Source organism: Gadus chalcogrammus, chromosome 20, assembly GCF_026213295.1.
Source record: "Gadus chalcogrammus isolate NIFS_2021 chromosome 20, NIFS_Gcha_1.0, whole genome shotgun sequence".
Lineage (NCBI taxonomy): Eukaryota > Metazoa > Chordata > Actinopteri > Gadiformes > Gadidae > Gadus > Gadus chalcogrammus.
Window position 1 is genome coordinate 16931471 of NC_079431.1, and position 9292 is coordinate 16940762.

The window sequence follows — 9292 nt, forward strand, 5'->3', positions numbered from 1 at the left end:
GCTTTTCAGCACCCAGGCACCCTGGATCTCCCTCCCCCCACACATAAAACAGTCAGACACCATTACAACCTTAAAGTCACAACTCAAAACTCACCTGTTCAAACTCGCACACAACGTCTAACTGATCACTGTCTTGATTGTTTGTTTGTTTTGTCTTGTTTTTGTTTTATTTATTTATTATAATTTTTTTCCACAATTCCACAAAAAACGATTTATGATGTTCAGTATTTTAAGAAGCTGCATTACCCTTACATAGCCACAAGGGGAGCAATACCTTATTGAAGGCTGCTCCGTCCACAGAAGGCAGCACCTTTAGATAGGTGAAGAAGACGAAGCCATTACGTCACCCCGGCCACGCCCACTGCATAGGCCACGCCCACTGCATAGGCCACGCCCACTTGACGTCCTCTCTCAGATGATTCGAAGTGAAGAGCCCAGAGATCAATAGGTAGGTAGACGGCGGAGAGCCACCGGGCCTAAGCCTGGGGGCTTGAAGTAGATCACGGTATTTTCCTCTCCACGCGTTAGATACAATTCCCTCCCTTAAGCTTCATAGTTACCATACAGAAACATGCCTACTTTATAACAAATAAAGTGAGTTAAAAGCAACCCGGGATTGGACAACTTTCTTCAAGAATACTGCAATAATTTGGTGACCCACGACGTTTGGAAGAAAGTCCCAAGAATCCCGGCGGGCGCGACGCTAAAACAACTTCAACAGGCCACACACGTCTGAGGTAAGTAGAACTCATTGTCTTAAAGATTAAATCTGAAATAGGATTGGTTATAAGAACAATTAATTGTAAGTTTGTTTTAGCCACCGTCCGATCGTGCTGCTCCAGAGGCCTAGCATAACAACACGTGTAGATCAACGGTTGCAAGGAACTCTGAAGGCCCTCCCTCCCCCATTCTTTACACTTGAGTTGTTTTGAGTACTCGTCGTTAAATCGTTTTTGGTACTGGTTGAGAGGTGAAGTCCTCCACTATCGGTCTCTGTATAGATCGGGCCAAAATAGTATATTAACGAGAGTTATCTTTCACTCCTCCGATTCTTCTGACCTTTCCTGAGGCCGGTGTTTCAGTTCAAGTCGTGACCGTGTTAACTGGTGACACTCAGCCGAATGCTTCGCTTGTTGTCGTGGCTACGCCAGATGTTCGAAATCGGGACCAGACACGTAGCTGTCCTTGCAAATGCCTCTTTGATTTGTTATTCAATAAAATGTCAAAAAGATTTTAATCTCATTCGTTTTTGTAGTGTATTTGGAAGAAACTTGTCACGTAGAACCGTTCTAAGCCGAAATAAATGGAAAATTAATGTTTAAAATATGATACATTACGGGATTCGAATTCATACCATACCAAAACGAGTAAACAACGTTTATTCAGATCACCGAAGCATACCTGCAGATAGCCCTATCATCCCCTGGACGATCTGGTATGCTTTGTTGATCTGAATAAACGTTGTTTACTCGTTTTGGTATGGTATGAATTCGAATCCCGTAATGTATCATATTTTAAACATTAATTTTCCATTTATTTCGGCTTAGAACGGTTCTACGTGACAAGTTTCTTCCAATTACACTACAAAAACGAATGAGATTAGAATCTTTTTGACTTTTTATTGAATAACAAATCAAAGAGGCATTTGCAAGGACAGCTACGTGTCTGGTCCCGATTTCGAACATCTGGCGTAGCCACGACAACAAGCGAAGCATTCGGCTGAGGGTCACCAGTTAACACGGTCACGACTTGAACTGAAACACCGGCACGATCTGTGTTCCTAAGCAGTAGCTCCATAGCGGACGTTCGGAGTGAATACCATCTTATCTGCCGATCCGCTAAACTAATACCACCCATGCTTACATTTTACATTCAAGTCTGTTGGTATTTTGTTATTAAAGACGATGAATTATTAAGGTAAAAGACCCCCTGACCCCCTACGCTCGTAAAGTCCCCACCGCCCCCCCTCCAGGCCGCCTACACACAAGTACCCCCCCACCCCACCCCTCTAACGCCTCCCTCCCCTTAAAACCTTTTCATCTCCCTCTTAAGGTCCCGTTCAACACCCCCCTCCGCACCCCCTTCGTGGATCTACCTTCAAACACTCTCTTCCCCTCACTTCCTTGTTCATATTGCTGAAAGAAGGAGGCTAAACCCCTTCCTATTGTCAGTTAAATTGAAGTATTATCTTATTGTTCTTTCTCCCCCTTGCCCCCTCCCACCCCTAACACCTAGTCATGTGTATATTTGGGGGTCTGTGTGTCTGGGTGCTGAAATACAGGGAGCCAGTCCCTCGTTGATATCGGCAAAACACGCAAATATTTGTGTAGGTTGTAATCAATGTTTTTTGATTCACCAACATTAATAGTTTAAACGATCTGTAAATGTTTACATTTATACTAAATTTGTTCTTTCTCTTCAGGCCTTTTCAACCCAAGCAGTGATGGATGCCCGGCATTCATCATTTTAATTGTTTACATTACCACCCAACGCTGATCATTTTACCTCTGTGCATTGATCTTAATATTCTCTCTCTCTCTCTTCAGGAAAAAAGTATATGCAGTAACGAATGCCTAACACTCACAGACATTAATGTTTTTCAAGGTTGCTGGGCCCTTCTGTCTGTTTTCATGCGTTTTGTGTATCAAAACAGGAGTGCAATAGACAGTGGTTGTGCCATGCACATGGATATTAGAGAACCAGGATGGTTCAAATAGACTGCTAAAATAATATGTTTAATTAATAAATCATACACATGGTTTTAACCGGCGCACAGGCGGGAGTTAGCTCAACTGCTGTAGTTCAATTACAATAACATTTGTTGCAACCGATAACTTCTGAATTTTTCTTTCAGGTTCAGTTTTTGTTTTGTTTATAAAATATCACCATATATTCAATACCCAGATGTGCATAATTGTTGTGAGTTTGGATGACTCTTACCTAGTTTAGACGGTTTTGATTGACCTAGCTCAAAATTCACCAGGTGTCAGACATAGGATTGTGGCACTCCTTGGGAGCCCCCGAGCCACACTTCAACTGCACCAGGTGTCAAGACGTAGGATTGTGGCACTCCTTGGGAGCCTCCGAGCCACGCGTCAACCGACTAATCGTTCCTGCGGGTTCTGGAGTGGTGACGGTGGAGCTCAATGGGAGGCTCCGGGAGAGTTGACAATCACGGGCTCACACGGGGAGTGGTGACGGTGGGGCTCATGGGGAGGCTCAGGGAGAGTTGTCAATCACGGGTTCACACAGGGAGAAATCAAGTAAGTCAGTAAGTCAGAAGGTTGAATTAATGTATCGATTTGATGTTGACCAACAAAAAACTAGATAATTATAATAATAAATACTGTTCATGTAATGGTATAGTTAGGTCTGGGACCTGCGTAGCTAAAAAAACTGTTTTGGAAATAGTAATGGACGTGTCCGGGACAAATAAGTAAAGATAAAACTGGGTTTTACTTTACTTCACTTTGCTAAGACATATGCACGTTTGATGTGGTATACAAAAGGTGGCGCAATAGGATGTTGTGCAGAGAATAAGGCGTATGCACGTTTGATGTGGTATGCGATGTACATAGGAGTGAATCAAAGTGTGGACAACATCAAATGCGAGCAATAGGTAGAATAAATGAAGATTAGGTCATCCAATATGTAAGGGATAATGCCCGACGAGGTGTCCATTATCAGGAATTAATGGACGACGTGGAGGCGTGAACCGTCCGACGCGAAGCAGAGGACGGTTGCCTCCGCGAAGAAATTTTTTACATTTTTATTATGCAACTAATTTTGTACTTTACTTTTGCACATGTTGAAAATGTTATGACCTTGTTGCACATAACCATAAAGTATTAGCTTAGGATTTCTATGGATACTTTTGTTTGTGTGCTGTTTGACCATATGATTGTATGATAACCAGGATATATGTTCATTGTTGTATTGTTAATATGACTTGTATGGTGGTATTGTGTGGTGGTTTTTACTCTAATATGGAGTTGTTCCCACTCGGTTGGTGGTGTTGAGGATTTATCCTACTTTGACTATGTTTTCGGTGTGGTAAATGGTGTTTATGATTTAAAATATTATTGTGTGGTCATCTGAGATGACCAAGGAGGGATTGTTAAGTATTTTAAGAAGCTGCATTACCCTCACATAGCCACAAGGGGAGCAAGACCTTATTGAAGGCTGCTCCGTCCACAGAAGGCAGCACCTTTAGATAGGTGAAGAAGCCGAAGCCATTACGTCACCCCGGCCACGCCCACTGGATAGGCCACGCCCACTTGACATCCTCTCTCAGATGATTCAAAGTGAAGAGCCCAGGGATCATTAGGTAGACGGCAGAGAGCCATCACGGTATTTTCCTCTCCACGCGTTAGATACAATTCCCTCCCTTAAAGGCACCCAGTGCAACTTTATGTAAACATTCAATGAAAAATAAACATTCAATTTCTAGTCTTTTTTACACCAATAACTCCATACCGTTGTGTGGTGAGAACTGATAGAAAATCGTAAACAACAACAATCGCCGGTGGGGAGAAGCCATTTTTCCATTGACTGGAAGCCTTCTTTATTTATTGTAGGTTACAAAAAATAAAGAAAATGGCGGCATTGTTGTTATCGATTTTGTATCAGTTCTCACCACACAACGACGTCTCATCTTTGCTGCTTAAATGTCGGTATGTAATGGTATGGAGTTATTGAAACTTACTACGTGTAAAAAAGACTAGAAATTGAATGTTTATTTTTAAGCCTCGAAAGTTGCACTGGGTGCCTTTAAGCTTCATAGTTTACCATACCGAAACATGCCTACTTTATAACAAATAAAGTGAGTTAAAAGCAACCCGGGATTGGACTATTTTCTTCGAAGAATACTGCAATAATGATAACTTTATGCTCTCTAAGGTGACCTTGGGTGCCTTGAAAGGCGCCTCTAAATTAAATGTATTATTATTATTATTTATTTAGAGAATACGTGTATTAACAGATATTTATAAAAAATAGTGTGGGGTTTGGCCTGCAGATGGGGCATTTATGTGCCTGCTTTTGTCTTGCAGTAGGAAGGAAGGCCAGTTTGAGCAAGAGAGTGTGCAAGGGCAATCGCTGCAGAGACCAAGCTGCATTGCGTGCTACCTCTGGTACGCTAGTATGATTTACTGGCACACTGTTATTTTCCTTCATTAAAACCGTCTTTTTGCCAAGCACAACCCTGACTTTGTGGTGTAATGTTTTTGATGAATACATGATGATGGATGCTGCAACCCCTCCGGTACTTATTCAGTTACTGTCACGTCGTGTCCTGCTACGCGGTCCACTACCTCCATCTACTGGCTACTTGACGTCAGTGGTCCTTCTCCTGACACACCAGTCTACAATCACCAATCACCATTCCCTACTTCAGCCGGGGATCTCCCATCAGCCGGTGCCAGTTTGTCGTTACGTCTACCCAGTTAGTATCGGTCCTACCAGAATTCTTGAATAACTTGAGCCTGACCCCTTGGTAACCATCTCTCCTCCTCTCTAGTTCTCCCCCTGCCACCGAACCCCTGCCTGCCTGACTACCCACCTGTCGTCGAGTCCTTGCCTGCCTGACTGCCTGCCTGTTACTGGACCCTGCCTGTCTGACTGCCCGCCTGCCTACCAATAAATCCTGTTCCCTTTACTCCGTCTCTGCCTTCCTGTGTTCAGCACTTGGGTCCCCACGTTCTGTTCCATAACAGTTAGTTACCATGATTGATCTTTAATTCAGCTGATGGTAAATGAATCCCTCTGGGACCATAGCTCCCCAAGTTCACGCTCAGCCTCAGTAGGCCTACATCAGTGGGGTATTCCACAAATCCGGTTTTATCACATAACCGGGTAAATTAACCCAGGGTTTGCGTTAAACCTATGTTTTCCGTTCCAAAATGAACATGGTATGTTAGTTACTATAGAAACATATGCTCTGAATCAAACCTGGTCGGAGCAGGTTTTGCGCAGGTTAAGTTTGGAACATAACCCGGTTTTGAGTATTTAAACCCACGTTCACCGCAGATTTCATGTGTTCACAATGGCATGCCCTTTTGATGCGTGGCCTGTTGATATCGGAGCGCAAATTATGCTTGCATCTTGTCATATCGGATGATATGATATGCATCTTTTTGCTGGAGAGATATCGATTCTCGCGCAAATCTTTAGTATATTTAAATAGCCTTCTCCAGCCTTACATAGCCAACACTACCAATCGAGGACCTGGCCTTAGTTCACTCCAGACTATTTGCGTAGCCCTCCGTTTTTGCAAATTGTAGTTTTATCTATAATGTTGGAGATGCTGAGCACATCTCAGTCCTTTCAGATGACCCATCCACGTCTGGACCAAGATTTTCATCGACCTCCTATCATACAAAGAGCATTATTGGCTGAGTACTATGCCGAGAGGCGCTTACAACAGAAAGTATAAAATAGTCCTAACAGACTTGCATCCACTGGAAAGTTTTCGATCGTAGCCGGCGGCTTCATTACAAGCACCCATCTTGATCTGTGAAGTTGATGAATTGTCACTGTTCTGCCCTGAATATTGTTTATGTTAAAAGACACTGAAGTTACTGTTGAAACGTTTTATTATTGCAAAGGTATTGTGGAGCCTTTATTTTGAAAGTAACCTAGTAACAGGAAGCAGGAAGTAACAGTGTAAACATCATCTCATGGCTGTTAATCCTTGAGTAATCCTTTGTGTGTATCCCTCAGAAAGCAATGACTGTAAGTGTTACACATGCTTTACATGTTGAACAATTTATATTGATTTATATTGACGAGTTTACTGATATTTTTTCTAAGTTTGTAAAAAAGTAGCAGCGTAATGTATTTGAGCCTGTAAGACAACTGTACCATCATACTTACCTGTTATTTCATACCAGTCCATCAAAGCATTTTTTGTATCTTTCTTTTCTAGTTTCACTCCGATTCAATGCTGTCATCCTGACTTACCTGCTGTTTAAGAAGTCAATAAAGGAGCATGTATGCTCACTTCCTTGCTCTTGAAAAGGAGTTTGGCTGGCTGTTTATCTATGTCAACACTTTAGAAGTAAAACACATAGAGAGAACAGTACAGTGAAAAGTCATACTGTCAGAAGGATTCATCTGCCACAGTTATGGAAGCCCAGACAACACAAAGGGATGAAAAAGCATCATCAGAGCCCAGCTCCAAGGGCACATCTTCTTCCAAGTGCTCAGTGGCTAGTGCCGCTGCTAAGGCCAGAGCTGCAGCTGAAGCCGCACGGACCAGAGTCACATTCGCACAAAAAGAGTTGGAATTGAAGAAACAGAAAGCCAAGTTAGATTTGGAAAAGGCTACACTAGAAGCAAACCTAGAAGCACTAGAACTGGAAAAAGAAGCTGCTGCCGCCAACGCAGAGGCTGAAGTATTAGAGGCTGCAGCAAGAAACGAATGTGAGGAGATGCACAGCGTGGTCAGGAGTGACGTCTCACCACAGTCAATTCAACAGCATATTTGGGCTCAGGTCAGCTTCAATCCTAACACACCTGCCTCAGACACACCGCCCCCTCCCCATATCACAGAGACACAGCCACTGACAAGGCAGGAGGTCCCTGAATCAAGTCCCGCATCCCACCATGATGGCTCGCCCACAACGTCAAGACAGTACGTATCAACACCCGTGCACCAGACACACCCGCCTGAGTACCCAAGCTCACACCCTCATTCCTCCTATAAGCCCTATCAGGAGCAGCCCTCCTCTCCATTCAGGCATGCAAATTATTCAGACCATTCTCCTAGGTACGCACAGCGCACAGCGCACAGCGCTCTGCTATTACTCCATCTTCTAACATGATAGACTTTGCTAAATATCAGGCTCGCAGGTAGTTAATAACAACAGGTCTTACTAAATTTGATGATCAGCCTGAGAGCTTCAGAGCGTGGCAGTCCTCCTTCTTTAACGCCACTCAGGACTTGGACCTATCAGCTAGTGAAGAGTTAGATCTACTGGTAAAATGGCTGGGAAGGGAATCATCTGAACATGTTAAAAGAATTCGAGCAGTACACATCACCAACCCTCAAGCCGCGCTTCGGCTGTCTTGGACAAGACTCAGAGAGTGTTATGCAACCCCTGAAGTGATAGAGAGTGCTCTATTTAAGCGGCTGAATAATTTTCCTCGTCTCACTTCAAAGGAGAACATTAAACTAAGAGAACTTAGTGACCTGCTCATGGAGCTGCTCTCAGCTAAAGAAGACGGGTACCTACCTGGACTCAGTTACCTTGGCACACCTCGGGGCATTAACCCCATCGTTGAAAAGTTGCCACCAAACTTACAAGAAAAATGTCTGTCTACTGGGTCAAGGTATAAAGAACCTCACAGAGTTTGTTATCCCCCGTTCTCTTTCTTTGCCGACTTTGTCAGCAGTGAGGCAAAGGCCAGAAATGATCCCAGCTTTGTCTTGATGAACAGCAGCCGCACACATTACCATAATGAAAGGCCCACAGCAAAGCATGATGGTGTGAAGGCAGCTATATCTGTCCATAAGACAGACGTGTCAGTAACAGCAGGCTCAAGCTCGACGTATAGAGCAGAGATGGAGAAGAAAAGTAGTGGTGATCCAGCTAAATACTGTCCACTTCCCAATAAAGCTCATCCTCTGGAAAAATGCAGAGCCTTTAAAATGAAGCCGCTGACCGACCGCAAAAATTTGCTGAAAGATCACAGACAATGTTTTAGGTGCTGCTCTGCTACTCACATGGCCAGAGAATGTCCTGTAGAGCTGAAATGTAATGAGTGTGAGAGTGACTGACACTGCACGGCCATGCATCCAGACGCTAGCCTCTTACCAGCAGTGTCACTGCGACTGAGCCAGACATAGAGCCGCAAAACAACCAACCTCCAGAGGTAACTTCAAGGTGCACTGAGGTATGTGGAGAAGGCCTCCCAGCACGATCAAAGATATGCTTGGTGCAAGTTTTCCCACAGGGACAAAAGGAACGCTCAGTCAAGATGTATGCTATCCTTGACGACCAAAGCAATCGCTCCCTTGCTAGAGCTGAGTTTTTCCAGCCACTAGTCTACCAGAGATCGGTCATTGTATCGCGATGGCAGTCAATGGAAAGTTTCTGGGGTGTAACTTTTCATTTGTTCTCCGAAGCCGGGGAAAACACAAACACCAACCATCTCTCTCTCTTGACTTCAAGCTGTAGATGGGTCGTCTTCTCCGGTGCTTCAGCTGTCCTTCACTCTATGGATAATCAGGTGTGCAGTGCGTCCTCTGTCAACACATGCAATGCTTGATTATAGCGAACAGATATTTTGT

At 43.8% G+C, this 9292-nt stretch overlaps 1 long non-coding RNA gene across 1 annotated transcript; it reads left to right on the forward strand.

Annotated features, from left to right (window-relative positions):
* Nucleotides 1–476: 476 nt before the first annotated feature.
* Nucleotides 477–5505, forward strand: LOC130373630 (uncharacterized). Its single transcript, XR_008893535.1, has 3 exons — nt 477–737; nt 5052–5132; nt 5276–5505. It is a non-coding gene; the product is annotated as an uncharacterized LOC130373630 (long non-coding RNA).
* Nucleotides 5506–9292: the final 3787 nt, after the last annotated feature.